The sequence below is a fragment of the Mastigoproctus giganteus genome, chromosome 14 (assembly GCF_048544385.1).
Source record: "Mastigoproctus giganteus isolate SK-2022 chromosome 14, ASM4854438v1, whole genome shotgun sequence".
NCBI classification, from domain to species: Eukaryota; Metazoa; Arthropoda; class Arachnida; order Uropygi; family Thelyphonidae; genus Mastigoproctus; species Mastigoproctus giganteus.
Window position 1 is genome coordinate 26,704,507 of NC_143588.1, and position 17,076 is coordinate 26,721,582.

At 39.7% G+C, this 17,076-nt stretch overlaps 1 protein-coding gene across 3 annotated transcripts in view; it reads left to right on the plus strand.

Moving 5' to 3' along the window:
• The window catches only part of Cdc27 (cell division cycle protein 27), a 472,030-nt gene that overhangs the window by 78,310 nt on the left and 376,644 nt on the right, over positions 1-17,076 (plus strand). The window lies entirely within an intron of this gene.

Genomic DNA, 17,076 nt, shown 5'->3' on the forward strand with positions numbered 1-17,076 from the left:
CACAAAGAGGAAGAAAAGAAGTCGGCATAGGGTGTTGGATGGGAACTTAATAAAAATTTGTAATATTCTACAAAAACTTTATTATGAAATTATTTTTACTTATTATTTTTAGGGTCCATAGTCTAACGAAGGACCCTTATAATGTCACTTGGTTGTCTGTTTGTCCATCCATCTGTCACAGCATTGTATCTCTGGAACCACTCAACTTATTGACTCGAAATTTTACATGGGTTTGTACATCATGTGGGGCCAACATAACACCATATTGATCGTTGTTGACAAAAATTTGTCTGAGAAATGAGGGGGAGGGTAAAACGTGTGGGTGGGACAAAAATGTTTTTGACAACCAATAGCTTATTATACACTGTTGGAAAGAGCTCAACAAGTAGGTTTAAATATAATCTTAAAATATTTTTAAAATTAAAAATGGTGGCACCAGACACAAAAATGGGAGTAATTTTTGTGTTCCCCCCCCCTCTATTTCCATTGCTAATGGAGCTAAAAATTTAAAAATCACATTAGCTATGTGTTATTCAATGCTTATCAAGGGAAAACTATTCCGATTGAAATATGTCATTTTCCTTTTGTGTTAAAATTAAAAAAACTGTTTTTTATTGCACTTCGATGATACTTTTGGTGACAAAGGCTGCTAAATAGTTAGTTAATAATTCTATAAAGATCATTTATAAATTTTGAGACGAGAAGTATTTTTTAACAATTTTCAAAGCTGGAGTTGTCCCAGCAAGGACGTACTCAGAGAGCCAGTGTTGAGGCGGCGGTGGTGGAGAGGCACCTGCGTTAAATCTTGCACGGCCCTCACCTACCAGTTGCTTCTCCAGGAAGAAGTCGGAGTCACTTCTCCCACCCTTGTCATTCACAACTGGAAAGATTCAAATAGACAATGTTTTCATTAGTTCCTCAATTTTAGGCCAAGCCAGGGTACTAGAAACTTTTTTCAGTTACCACAAAGCTCTCTATCTGAGATGCTACACTAATGACCATTCATGATTATGGACCCTTCATCTTGAGTGCCCGGCACTCAATAGTTGACTGATTTATTTACTTATTTTATTCACGTTTTACTTATTTCTTTATGTACAGAGTTGTTAAAATTAAAGTATCCCTATGTAGAGGGCTCTGGTGTGAGTTCTGAGGCTTGTATTGAAGAGAAATTTGGACAACAGGTACAATAAAGAATGCGCTCGCCATTTATTGGGAAAAAAAATTAGTTACAAAATTTGTCACTGTATGGCACGTAACTATCCTAGTTACGATTATGCAAGTAACTTATGTTATTTGCATAATCTTAAGTTATTGCCACAGTGCCACTACTTAGCTCTACTGTACTGTATAAAAGCAAAGCAGTCCCTTCAAAATCATACAATAGATGTTTGCCTGCACTACAGCAATGCCAACAACATTACAGGAAAAGGCGCTATTAGTGAAGCTGTACTATCAGAACAGCAACAATGCACCTGCAGCTATCAGAGAATTCTGGTGTCAGAAGCACATAAGGCGTGGACCTATGACTGTTTGTGCTGTCAGCAAAATCATTATGAAATTTGAAGCGACAGGACATCTTGGTGTTCAACCAGGTAGAGGTCGAGAACAAGTGGACTCCTCTCGTGTTGAAGATGTGGCTATGGCTGTCGTGGATTTATCAAGTCAGTCTCCATGTGGTAGCGTAAGTGTGTCATCTGTTTTTCATGAAGTGGACATACTGTATTCCACTATAAGGCTAGTAATGCATCAGGTGTTGTGGTACTATCCTTACAAGATGCACATGCTACAGCAGCTAAAGCATGGTGATACAGATATTTATTTCACATACATACTTCAGTTTCTGGCGTGAATAACAGTGGATATTGCACATGGAAGACTGCTGCACAAATTGGAGCAGTGTGGCATTGGAGGCAAATTGCTGCTATGGATAAGGGGATGGTTGAGTGGCAGAAGACAGAGAGTGGTAATCAATGGACACTGCTCAACGTGCACTAATGTTATTAGTGGAGTTCCTCAAGGTTCAGTGTTGGGTCCATTGTTGTTTTCGGTGTTTATGAATGATATTGATGATGGAATATCAAGTTTAATGTCTAAGTTTGCAGATGATACAAAGGTTGGCAGGGTCGTTAAGGACACTACTGACGCTATGCTGCTGCAACAGGATCTGGAAAGGTTGAACAGATGGGCTGAGAGGTGGCAAATGAAGTTTAACATTGACAAATGTAAAGTACTACATATGGGTAACAGTAACCCCAGAGCAATGTATCAACTCTGCGGTACTACACTGACAGTGGTGGAGAATGAAAAGGACCTGGGGGTAATTGTGCAGGCAGATATGAAGTTCTCTGAGCAGTGCAGACGAGCTGCAAGAGTAGCTCATGGTGTCTTGTCAATGATATACAGGAATTTTTCTAGCAGGGATAAGGAGGTGATTATTCCCTTGTATAAGGCAATGTTTAGGCCACATCTTGAGTACTGTATACAGGTCTGGAGGCCTCATTTCAAGAAGGATGTAGAGCTGCTGGAACGGGTACAGAGAAGGGCAACAAGATTAGTAAATGGAACAAAGGGTTACTCTTACGAAGAAAGGCTTAAGTTTTGCAAATTACAGAGTCTGGAGACTAGGCACCGGCGAGGTGATCTGATAGAGGTGTATAAGGCTTTGAATGGTTTGAGCATGCTCAATGCCAATGGGATTCTTCATCTTTCTCAGAATAATCACCTCAGAGGGCATAAATTCAAATTGAGGAAGGACGGATGTCGGATAGATGTGCGGAAATTTGCCTTTGGCCAGCGGGTGGTTGGTTGGTGGAACCGATTTCCATCACTTGTTGTTGAAGTTGATAGCCTAAACAAATTTAAAGCTCAACTGGACAGGTATTTCGAACAAACGGAGGGGTGAAATGGGAGAGGGTTTTTTTTTTTTTTTTTTTTTGGCTGATGCTGAATAAGCTTGCTTTCTTGCATCATATGCCTCTACTAATGCTAATGCCAATGATATCACTTGGCCATGGAACATCCTTTGGAGCAGCGGTTCCCAACTTTTTTTGACTCACGAACCCCTTTCAACATAATATTTTTATTGCGAACCCCTAAGCCTATATTCTCTGAAATCATATAAAAGTACTGAATTTTTATTATAAAATATTTCCAGTACTACGTTTTTATAAGCGACATTGCGCAATAAAAATTATTATTAAGTATTATTTATACTTTGTAAAGCAGTTATTAATTAGTCTAAACTAGATTTCGAACAGGCTAAGAGTAGAAAACTTGCTTCTTGTCCAAATGGTAGCCGAGCATTCCGGTCTTTCTAAAGCTATTGGCCGCAATATTTGCCCATCTCTGTTCACGCCTCTGTCAAAACCAGATGGTTCTGTTACCACATCAGCCAAAGGTAAAGCTTACCTGCTAGCAGTCTATTTTTCTTCCAACCATATTGATGATCTTGGTAAATCACCTCAAACTGTTCCCAGTACACTCCATTCAATGAATCCTGTGGTTTTCCTTCAAAAGGAATTTGATGAATCTGATGCTATGAAAGCACCAGGTCTTGATGGTATTTCTCCACTTGTTCTCAAAACCTGTGCCAGTGAACCTACTGTTTTGTATCGTCTTGCTTCACTTTCTTATTCCAAAGGTGTTTTTGCTTCTGCTTGGAAATTTGCTCATATCCATCCAGTTCCTAAAAAGAGTAACAAATCCCTTCCATCCAATTATCATCCCCTCGACGTGGGCACCTGTACGTGGTGAGGGGACCTCCCAGTGATGCTGCTGGACTTCCAGACTAGCATCACTGGGATCCAACGCCCACAGCCCAGGTTCCAGGCTTACATCAATGGAATCCGGCGTGTTTGCCATGCGCTGCGACCCGTGGAAATTTGGAAAGGGGGATCCTGGTGGTTGAGGAGCCCAGCTTCAATACACCACTTTGGCCCCCTGCTTCGACAAGACGGGAGGTCCTGGAAGGCCCGGCTAGGATCAATCGGCTAGTAGGCTCGCCTGCGAGGGTCAACCGTGTCAATGCCATGCCCCTACCCTCGTGGTCCGAGGGACAGGATTCAGGCTGGCAGCGGTGCGGGTATGGTGTCTGGGTAGCCCTGGCGTCCCACTCCCGAGAGCATTTATTGCTGCCGGGTAGTGGGCATCCCTTTGGGCTCTGTGGTGGGTGGGGAGCCCGGGCATTGACCCACTTCAAAACTTCATGAATCCTGATAAACATATTTCTTCAGGGGCCCCAACCCGGTCCCTATCTGAAAACACAGACAGAGAGGCAGATAGCATTATTGCTAAAAAGAGGCAGCGAACCGAATTACCATCAGGGCCTGTCCCAAGGTTCTTAATTATGCATTCTACCAATGAAACACTGATTGGTAAAATGTCGCCCTTTTTTATTCAAAAAGGGTTAGATGGGTTAGCAGGTTCACCCAAATCAGTTAAGAGGCTTCGTTCTGGAGACCTTTTAATTGAAACTAAAAATGACAGGCAATCTGAACGTCTACTCTGAACAACATCAGTCGGAGGAATACCTATAACAGTGACACCACACAGAACACTCAATTCATCGAGAGGTGTCATTTCGGAGTGGGACCTTCTCGACGTAACCGAGGAGGAAATCTGCTCCGAATTAAAACCACAGGGAGTTATTGCCGTCAAGAGAATTACTGCGCGAAAGGATAGAAAACTTGTTAAAACCAGGAGCGTTATCCTGACTTTTAACTCTCCTAAAACTCCTGATGAGATTAAAGCTGGATACATCAATTGTTCAGTGCATCCATATGTACCAAACCCTTTACGGTGTTTTAAATGCCAGAAGTATGGACATTCTCAAATGGCCTGCCGTGGAGTCCTTGCATGCGCTCGATGCGGTGCAAAGGACCACGAAACAACAGCATGTTCAGCCGCAAAACCCACCTGTATTAACTGTGAGGGAGAACACCCGGCCTACTCACGAGCATGTCAGAGGTGGAAAGAAGAAAAAGAAATTCAACGGCTGAAGGCAGAGCTAAATATATCATACCAGGAGGCAAGGAAATCAGTGAAACCCCTGAATATCAACAAACCTACCTACGCCCAGAAGGTAGCAGGGAGATGTTCCGTCGGAACTCAGACGGACATGACCATTCCTCCAAAGGAGTCTTTCACTCCCATCGCGCGTTATCTTTTAAGTTCTCAAAAACCTGCACAGAAAAACCAATCAGCTGCCACTCCTATATCAGTACCTCCTAATGCTCCACAAGTAACAAAGGTAATTATGAAAGGGAAGAATAAGAAAGGGGAAGTCCCCCCCTAGTATCCAAGAAAACATGGATGTCCAGCAGAAGGAGGTACCCGAAGATTCAGTCTTGGAACTCTTTGCGGAGGAAGAAATGGACACGGGACAGCGTCCATTCTTCCCCAAAAAAGATAAACCCAAGACTGATAAAAGCAAGCCCTCAGCACCTCGGAAGCCGCCTGATGGACCCACCAAACCAAAATAATGGCTAAATTCCTACAATGGAATTGTCGTGGATTCCGGCGAAATATTGATGACATCAAGGCCCTCCTGCAAAAGCACGAGCCAGTTTGCTTTTGCTTGCAGGAGACATATCTAAAGGCAAATGATGATCCCACCATGCACAACATCACAATTTTTCGAAAGGATAGAATTGCGTATGGCTCTGCTCATGGAGGAGTGGCTATCCTTGTCGGCAACCAGACCCCAGTTCAGCCCTTGCTAATTACAACTAGCATGGAAGCTGTTGCAATTTGCCTTACGGTGGGATTTATATTAACAGTCTGCTCTCTTTATTTGCCACCTGGAACTGACATCCCCCTGGAAGACCTTGATGATCTTGTAACACAGTTGCCTCCTCCTTACTTACTTCTCGGGGATATGAATGGGCATAACACCCTGTGGGGTAGTGCTAACATCAATGGAAGTCATAGAGCGTATGCTCAATGACAATGACCTTTCCCTTCTAAATACTGGAACAAACACCTTCTTCCACATGCCTACCCGTACTTTTTCTGCCATTGATCTCTCTATCTGCTCCCCTTCTCTACTCCCTTCACTCACTTGGGAAGTGGAGGAGAATCCATACGGAAGTGATCACTTCCCTGTGATAACCTTGTCACACAGTGGGAGACCATGTCTTCCTTTTAGGTTACCATGGTGGAAGTTTGATCAGGGTGACTGGAATGCCTTCCAACATCAGGCAAATTTTGACCTCAGTACAGTCAGTCGGGAGCCTATCAATGATGCAGTAAAGTACATCACAGAAATCATTGTCCAAGCAGCTGCGAATGCTGTCCCAAAAACATCTGCCCGGTTTCCACCATTTCCCAAACCTTGGTGGGATTCACAATGCACAACAGCAAAAAAAGCTCAAAACAAAGCGTGGGGGATATTTCGCCGATATCCTACCACGAACAACCTTATAGCCTTCAAACGCGCACAAGCCAAAGCACGCTACATCCGTCGTCAGAGTCAAAAGGAATCGTGGATCCGTTTTACATCATCTATTAACCAGTCTCTAAGGTAGTCTGGGATAAAATCTGGAAAATGAAGGGAAAATATACATCCCACCCTTCTTCAATCCTAGATTACAATGGATGCACTATTGCAGATCCAACTGCAATAGCCAATTCTCTTGGGGAAACATTCTCTAACATCTCCGCAACATCTTCGTATTCCCCAGAGTTCCTGGTTCTGAAGCATAAAATCGAAAAACAGGCACTTAATTTTAAGTCCAAGGGCCTCTATCCCTACAACGGAGCATTCACTATAGAGGAACTGAAAAGAGCCCTCACTCTTTCCAAAGCAAGTGCTGTTGGACCAGATGGCATCCATTATGAAATGATTAAACATCTTTCACCAAAATCTATGGATTGTCTGCTCCTTCTGTATAACAGAATCTTTATTGAAGGGCAGTTTCCGGACTCCTGGCAAAAGGCAATCATTCTTGCCTTTCCTAAGCCAGGAAAGGATCCAAAAGTCACCACCAATTATTGTCCTATTGCTCTGACTAGCTGTCTGTGCAAAATCCTGGAGAGAATGGTTAATTCTCGTTTAATATGGTATCTAGAATCAAATGATCTTCTCTCCAACATTCAGTGTGGCTTCCGAAGGAACCGGTCCACTTTGGACCATCTTATTAGATTGGAAACATCCAGCCGGGATGCTTTCCTAAAACGCGAACACCTGGTGTCGGTGTTCTTTGACATGGAGAAAGCGTATGACACAACTTGGAGATTTGGCATCTTAAAAGATCTGCATAGTCTTGGTCTTAGAGGGCAACTCCCCATTTTTATTAAAAACTTTTTAGCCAGTCGATCTTTCCAAGTTCGTGTGGGATCCTCACTCTCTCGTTCCTTCAGCCAAGAGGAGGGAGTACCACAAGGATCAGTATTAAGTGTCACGCTTTTTGCCATCAAAGTCAATTCCATCACAGAACAACTTCCTCCAACTGTAAACTGTGCCCTCTATGTTGATGACTTTAGCATATTTTGTCAGTCATGCAACATGAGGGTTATTGAAAGACAACTGCAGAAAGCCATTGATCGCCTTAATTCCTGGGCACTTGCTAATGGCTTCAGGTTCTTGCCGGAGAAGACCGTTTGCATACACTTTTGTCACAAGCGTAGTCTTTATCCTGAACCTGAATTAAGGCTCGGACAAAATGTTATTCCAGTAGTGTCAGACACAAAATTCTTGGGACTTGTGTTTGATAAAAAGTTGACCTTTCTCGAACATATTCGTCAACTTCGTACAAAATGCACGAGGGGACTAAATATTCTCCGCTCTCTCTCCTCCACGCGTTGGGGAGCAGATCGATGCACCCTACTACGGCTTTACTGTGCACTTGTACGATCCAAATTAGACTATGGGGCCCAGGTATACTTCTCAGCCAGAGACAGTGTCCTTCGATGGCTTGACCCTGTCCATCATCAGGCCATCCGTATCGCTACTGGAGCATATCGCACATCTCCTGTCCAGAGCTTATACGTCGAAGCAAACGAACCATCATTATCCCTTCGACGTAAGCAGTTGTCTTTAAACTATGCTTTAAAGTTGAAATCCCTGCCAGACCATCCTACGTGGACATCCGTTTTTGAGCCACATTGGGAAAACTTGTACAATACCCATAAGTGCCAACCGACCTTTTGGTATTGGTGTCCAAGAGCTACTCAGAGAGTTTAACATCATGGTAGAAAGATTGCACAAACACCAAAAGAAACTCTTCCACCCTGGCATGCTCATCCCCCACCGTGCGACTTTTCCCTTAAGAAATGGGTAAAGTCTGAGACCTCATCATCTGTCTACCAGCAGCTCTACTCTGCACACCAAGCTGAGCACTCAGACTTCCTGCCCGTTTACACAGACGGCTCGAAGTCTGAATCGTGCGTAGGATCTGCTGCTGTCTTTCCGGACACTATAATATCTCAGCAGATTCCTCCTGAATCCAGCATATACATTGCAGAGCTGTATGCTATAGAGTGTGTATGCTTCGAACTTGTCAATTCCAAAGGTCAATAATATATTCTGACTCTTTGAGTATTACAGGCTTTATTATCTCCGAGACACAATTCTCATCCAGTTCTTCGTCGGGTTCAGCAGAAGATACATTCTCTTCATGAATACAAGTTTGATATCTGCTTCTGCTGGATTCCTAGCCACATTGAGATAAAGGGAAATGATTTGGCTGACACTGCAGCCAAATCAGCAACACCCACTCATAATCGTTGCCTGTCAGTCTCCTGTACAGACTACAGGCAAATAATACGCAACAAGATATATTCCCAATGGCAAGAACTATGGCACAGACAGAGAACAAATAAATTATACCAAATAAAGCCTGTAATAGAAACATGGCAGTCTAGTCTGCCCAGGAATCGGAGCGAGGAAGTTGTTCTTGCTCGACTCCGCATAGGACACAGTCATCTGCAAATTCTTTTCTGTTGAGGGCGGATGACCCTCCTATGTGCGAGTCTTGCGACACCATTTTAACTTTAAAGCATATTTTAATACATTGCATTAATTTTACCCATGTTCGCAATATATATTTTACCGCTTTTACTCATCCGACTGAGCCTTATACACTCAGTCAGATTTTATCAGACAACGACCACGTGTCAGCAGTTAAGTTTTTACAAGCTATTAATTAGATAGTATGAATCAGAGCTGTAATACTCAATATGTTCTACGTTGATAATAATATTAGTAAATTAATAAGAGGAGTTTACCTCAATATAGTACGTGGAACACTTCCGTATGATACCCTCCAGAAATCCTCTTATTAATTTACTAATATTATTATCAACGTAGAACATATTGAGTATTACAGCTCTGATTCATACTATTACCGGTAAGTTGTCGATTTTTTCGTTTTTTCCGTTTTAATTTCTGGAGGGTATCATACGGAAGTGTTCCACGTACTATATTGAGGTAAACTCCTCTTATTAATTTACTAATACAAGCTATTAATATATACACACATATAAATTGGATCATTTATTTTTAAACTTATACTGCCTTATATATATATATATATATATTTATATATATACAAAAACAATTTGACGAGGTAACCTTTTTAAAGGTTACCAGAATTTATCTTGATTGTTATTTTAATCGTTTCCTGGTGCAGTATAACCTTTGTTGTTTTTGCGCCAATAAAATCAAACTCAAACCCAATTATCATCTCATTGCAATTACTTCTACTCTTTCCAAAGTAATGGAGAAATCAATTAACGGCCAACTCTTAAACTATCTGGAAATCTTTCATCTGGTCAACGATTGCCAGTATGGGTTCCGTCAGTGTTGTTCCACTGGTAATATTCTGGCTTATGTACATTTATGGACAAATTCAATGGAAAAGTTTTTCGTGAAACTCAAGCCATTGCTTTTCACATTTCAAAGACTTTTGATCATGTTTGGCATAAAGATCTTCCAAACAAGCTTCCATCCTATAGTTTATTATGCTGAAATATTACTCCTGCCACTTAATGCATTTGTTTACGATTATTTATTCGAAGATATATGCATAGAAATAGTCTTAATTTGTCATTACAGGAGTTAAAAATCAAATGTTGGCTTTAGCTACTGTGTGGACCCAGGACAGTCTCTCATGGCCTTGGTGCATCATTGCCTGTTGTACTGTTGTCCATTGTGAATATGGTGGGGGTATAGCTTTCACTCAGTCTGTTGCGAGCCACTGCAGTGTAAGGTAGGCGGATAGGTGAAATGGGAAGGGTTTTTTTTTTTTTTTTTTTGCTAATGCTGTATAAGCTTGCTTTCTTGCGTCATATGTCACTGCTGATGCTAATTACATTCCTACAGAACTACAAATGAGAATATAAAATAGCGATATGAAAAAGAATAAAAAATCTCGATGCTATTAACTCTGACAATAATGGTTTGTTTCTAATCATCCAATGTTCGAATGTTTGTTCTTGGCTATTTCAAAGTGAAATACCGTGTCATTTTGCTTTTTAATTTTAATACTACTGCCCCTTTTAATGACGTCTACAGGCAAAAGAACCACAATGTGTTGTCAATAGAAGACTAGGTAACAATTATTAATAGACTGGAAAAGGGTGCCGGTGTATCTCTTGCTAAGATTTTTAATGTTCGTAAAGCAACCATATCTGATATAAAGAACAGAAAAAATGAAAATTTGAAGTTTGCTTCAAAAAATGGATTCCCAGGTTTTCCAAGTGTGGGCAAGGTGATGCAGAGGCATGGTTAAACGACGATGCTGATGATCCTGGTTGTCATATTTTAACTGAAGAAAAGATTGTATTAGTCCATGATGAAGAACGTGCTGACTTTAACCAAGGTGATTCAGGGCCGGCCACAACCATGTTCAACTGGTTCTGTCAAACAGGGCCCCGCACTCAAATGGTCTTAATAATAATATCGTCTGCATCTTTTCCATATTTCTATCAGTGAGCCTACTGCCATCTTAGTATCTAGTTACCTCCATTATCACCATTCCAAGAGCTGTAAAATTTGAAATATTTGAAAATACCGTAAAATTTTAAAAAATAAAAAAATAAAAAATCACTATTATAAATATCCCATATTTATTTTTGCACAGGACCCCAGGGTGCTGCAAGTAATTCTTGAACAGGGCCCCAAAAATTTTGGGGCCAGCCCTGGGTGATTCTGATGACGAAGAAGTGGAGGAAGCGGGGAGGGGGGGGGCACTCATGCCGGAGGCCTTCACTGTGCTAGGAATTGCAATGGCATGGTGTCAGCAGCACTGTGAATGCAGTTCTATGGAGATACTGCTATTAAAGAGGATGAGAGACCTTGCTGAAAAAAAAAGACAATCTTGTATGGTTCAAAGAAATTTTCATAGTGAATCTTGGGACTTTTAAAAAAAGTCCCAAGATTCACTATGCTCTTATTTGTGTGCAATTACTTGTGTTTGTTTTTACAAACCATCTCCTAAATCAGTTATTTTTTATAATACTTCATATTTCAAAATATAGTAGTAATAACCTTGCATACAATAATTTAATTGTAGGCCTAATTAGACTTTGTTTCATATAAACTGGGTATTCTCATGTACGTTTGATTATTCGAACCATTCGATTAACTGAACCAATTAGTTTGGATAATCGACAGTTCTATTGTATATATGCAATAAGTATACATGCAATAAGCAATAATGGGGTGAAAAGTTAAGTGGGAACGGAGAGATAAAAATAATAATAATAAAAAAAATAAATAATATGATATTTTCACCTGATATTTGTCATTCCCATACTTAATAACTTATATGAAATATGTATTGTTATTTCATTTTTAGGCTATTCTATTCTAATTTTCCAAATACAGTCATCCCTTGATTTGCGTGGGGGTTACGTTCCAGGAAAACACCACACAGTCTAAATCCATACCTGCATACAATGCGAACCATAGTTTATATGACATAATGACAGTTCTGTATTTCAAATAAAATTGAAAAAAATTGTTTTCATTCGGTAAGGGGAAAAAAAAAAATTAGAAACATGTCCATAAAATTAATCTTGCTAATATTTACCTCAAGATTTTTAATCTAAATTCATTGTTTCTTTTCTTGCGATAAGCTTGCAACAGTATCCGGCACTTTTTGAAAAAAAATTAGTTAAAATTGTTTGCTTAGAAGCACGCTGTTTTTCTCTATAAATTTCTTCATAAAGAACTAAACTAATGATATAAAGTTCTACGAAGATAACTCCTCTCCAAATTAGGATCCATATCCAGATCTTGGCTAAGGTGATTTGCAAGTGTTAAAAACTCAGTTAGTCTCTTTGCGGTCAAATTTTTATATGCATCTTTATTTTTGTTATCTTCTTCACATTGCAAAAAAATATCGTCCACTGATAATTGTTCTCTATGAGATTCAAGGAATTCTGTGATATCTGCTGTTTCCAGTTGGAATCCCTCTCTGCTAATCATTTTGCCAATTCTCACAATCGCTACCTCCTCCACATTTCGACTGTGGCTTCTTTAGTGCAGCTTTGTGGCCACAGCTTTTTCCACGGTGCATTCTTTGTTGAGTTCTTAACTTCACCCCACGTGAATTCAGTATTTTTTACAGCATCAAGAATGTTATAATTCTGCCAGAAATCTCGAATTGAAAGACTGCTTATTTTATCAGTAGCTTCTAGCAATTGTAAAAAAGATCTTAGGTAATAAAGTTTAAAGGAACCTTGGTCCATCGGCTGAATTAACGAACTTGTATTCGCTGGAAGAAAGGTAACTTTCACATTTGGGTGCAGATCAGACAAATGTGCAGGATGACTGGGTGCATTGTCAAAAATGAGCAAGATTTTGAATGCTATGTTCTTCTTCTTCAGGCAATATCTTTTTGTTTCGATGCAAAAGTAATTTAAAACCCAATCCTTTTAGCTGTCATACAGGCTTTCGATTTCCAATGGAGCTTTTTGATATTCCTTTAAAAGCACAAGGATTTTCTGATGTATAAATTATAAGCGGTTTACACTTAATCACCCCCTGCATTGCTACATAACAAAAGTGTTAACCTATCTTTTGCATCTTTGAAACCTGGGGCAGTTTTCTCTTCTTTTGAAATGAATGTTTGGCTTGGCATACACTTCCAAAATAAGCTGGTCTCATCAGCATTAAACACTTGCCTTGCTGGTAGTCCTCAGTCGCAATAACATCCTTTAAAGTTTTCGGATACAAAAAATTCGGTGTTATTTCAAATGCAATAATTCCGAATGCAGAATTCCAACTGTCGGTATTATTGCATTTGCACTGACAGTTAGAATTCTGTGGGATTTTACGTTATTATAGTGAAATGTGTTTCTCCTTCAATGAAATCTTTAATAATGTAAAAAAAAATAAATTTTCAAAATCTGCTCTTCATTCCTGTTTTTGAAGCTTCTTGAACAAAAATCGTGCAGGTAGTGAAACTCGCCACGCAATATAAAACTGGTCATAAATACCTGACTGTGCAATAGTGAAACCATGCAATAAAAAACCGTGCAAAACGAGGGATGACTGTATCTTCAACCTTTTGCTACAGAATTTAGTTATTCTAAATATATCTTCCAGCTATCTATTTGCATTATGTAATTTCCGCTGTATATTACTTTCTCCTTGCCTACGTTTCACTTGTGTATCTCTACACATATTTTTTCGAAAGTGACTATAGAGGTCACTAATTCTATCCTTTTTGGCAGCTTTCTTTTAGGTCTTCTTTTCACTATAAATTATTATGAGTTTCAGGCTTTCTCTCTAATGTGTTACTGCTTTAGCTTCACTTATAGGAATCGGTTCAACTGGGCATTTCCCTGATGTTTTTTCCCGCCTCAATTATTTACTCCGCATTACTTGAAAATTCAAGGTATCTATTTTATACTCTGTATTAGCAACTATATACTTTTTCGTATGTCTTTCAGTTTTTATTTTTGGCTTTTTTACGATGCAGGCATTTGGTATTAGTATATTTTTTTCTACTAACTCGCTATCCATCAGTGTTCTTACTAAAAGGATGGGCTTTATGATCCCAGCCAGCCCTAGTAATCTTTAATATCTTTCTTAGCTTTTTATCTTTATACTTTCTACTTCTCTTTTTTTCTTATTTGTAAAGCTATTAGTGTAATACAAGGGTGATACAAACATTCCTACCATCCTTAATCTCTTGCTATCTTCGCCTTTTTTTATCTACACTTTCATCCCTTCCCTCTCCTCGGTTCACTCCCTTGTCTTATACCATTTGCTTGAACTAACTTCATATACATATTCTCCCTAAATTTATTCTAAATTGCGTCATTTGCTTATAACCACTCTTTAGCATTACTAGAGGCATATGATTCAAAAAAGCAAGCTTCAGCCAAAAAAAAAAAAAAAAACCCCTATCCATTTGCTCCAAATTTTTGTCTTGTTCGGCTTTGAATTAAATTTAAGCTGTCCAATTCTACAACAACAGATGGAAGTTTGTTCCAGAAATTAACCACCCGCTGGCTAAAGACAAATTTTTGCACATCTATTCTACAACTGTCTTTCTCAGTTTGAATTTGTTCCCTCAGGTGAGTAATCTGAGCAAAAGGCAGAATCCCGTCAGCATTGAGCATGCTCAAACCATTCATGGTCTTAATACACCTGGATCAGATCATCTCGCAAGTACCTAGTCTCCAGACACTGTAATTTGTAATTGAAAGGCAATTAAGCCTTTCTTCGTAAGAGCAACCCTTTGTTCCATTCACTAATCTCATTGCCCTTCGCTGTACTCATTCCAGCAGCTCTATATCCTTCTTAAAATGCTTATAGACCTCAAGGTGGGGCCTGACCATTGTCTTATACAAAGGGATAATCATCTCCACATACTAGAAAAATTCCTGTATATCATTGACAAGACAACATGAGCTACTCTTGCAGACCTGCTGCACTGCTCAGAAAACTTCATATCTGCCTGCACAATTACCACAAGATCCTTTTCATTTTCTACCACTGTCAGTGTAGAACCACACAGTTGATACGTTACTCTGGGATTACTTTTACCTATATGCATTACTTGTCAAAGTTAAACTTCAGTTACCACTTCTCAGGCCATCTGCTCAACTTTTCTAGATCCTGTTGCAGTAATGTACTGTCATTAACAATCCTGCCAAACTTCATATCATCTGCAAAATTAGATATTAAGCCTGATATACCTTCATCAATATCATTAATAAAAACAGAAAACAACAATTTGGCCAAAACTGAACCCTGGGGGACTCCACTAATAACATTAGTCTGCGAAAAGCAGTGTCCATTGATTACCACTCTCTGTCTTCTTCCAATCAATCATCCCTTTATCCATTGCAGCAATTTGCCCCCAATGGCACACTGCTCTAATTTGTACAACAGTCTTCCATGTGCAACAGTATCAAAATCCTAACTAAGATCGAAGTATATGATAGCAAAATTATTCTTTGCATCCAGTTCTTTTGTGACCACATCATAGTATCCCATCAAATTGGTCAGACAAGACTTCCCCTTAACAAATCCATGCTGTGTCTAAACAATATAACTAAAATCTTTTCTAGACGATCCTGCAGTGCTTTTTTGACGAGTGCCTCCATTAATTTCCCTGGAACAGACGTTAAACTAACAGCTCTGTAATTACTTGTATCACCCTGTGATCCTCTTTTGTGAATCGGGATCACATTTGTACATTTCCAGTCCATGGGTACCTTCCCCGAGTCCAAGGAAACTCTCATAATTATGGCTAAGGGTTTGCTTACTTCCTTTGCTGCCTCCTTTAATATAACTGGATAGTTCCTATCCACCCCAGTTGCCTTTCTCAGTCTGGCAGTAAGAAAGATTATCTAGCTTACTGCCAGAGTTTAATACACCTCTGTCATTCCCCTCGCTGAATAACTCCTCATATGTGAATGTAGATGCAAAATATTCATTCAGTTTGCCAGCTAACCGAGCAGGATCATCAATTGTTGAACCATCGATATCAAGTGGACCCAATCTGATTCATCCCCTTCCTTCTAGAGTTTACATAAGTAAAGAACTCTTCGCTGTTTTTCTTTGCATCCTTTGCCAAAGATTTCTCGTAATCTGCCTTTGCCTGCCTAACGTCCTTTGTGACTTGATTACAGACCAGCTGATATCTGTCATAGGCTTCTGTGTTACCTGTTAATTTATATGTATCCATGCATTTTTCTACTCTGCCACATGCCTCATTAGTTTATCTGACATCCATTTATGCCTAAACCTTTAATGATATTTCTTAGTTGGTATGAAAAGCCTAGTAGCTTCCTAGATTAATTCTTTGAATGCTTTTCATTGAGAATTTGCTATTGGTAACATCACCAGTTGGTCCCACTGTATAGAATTTAAAAACTGTCTCAGACTACCACAGTCACCTTTACAAAAGCAAAAACGCTTCCCTTACCAACTGATGGTAGTTACCTCTTTGATTAAATCCCACATCAGCACACTGTGATCACTGCCACCTAGTGGTTCCTTTATCTGCAGATTCTTAATGCATGAAGAATCATTACTGATAATCGGACCTAGAGTATTACTCCCTCTAGTTGCCTCCCAAACTTGCCTGCTGTAGAAATAATCATCCAATAAATCCACAAAAGCCCTGCTAGTGTGTGAGTGACCAGCCCCCAAATTCCAGTCAATATCTGGGGAATTAAAATCCTACATTATAAGACAATCTGATTTACTGGCCCACTCTGTTTCTCTGTACAGTTATTCATTATACTCATCCAAGTCATTAAGCCTATAACACATGTCTACTCAATTTTGCTTTCCCAGTGCTTATGTCACACGAAACTGACTCAACATTGTACTGTCCACTCATGTCAACTAGATGCACTTCCCTTGATTTTGTGTTTCTTAACCAACAGCATAATCTCTCCTCCCCTCCTATCCTGTCTATCCTTCCTGTACACGTTGTACTCCCAAAATTCCAATTGTGCATGCCTTATATCTGTGACACCACATCTCTGATATCCCAACAATATCTGCCTTTGATATTTTGACCAGCACCTCAAATTCATCAAATTTATTTACCAAACACCTAGCATTGGTGGCGCCTCCATAGCCAGGTGGGCAGGAGCAGCAGT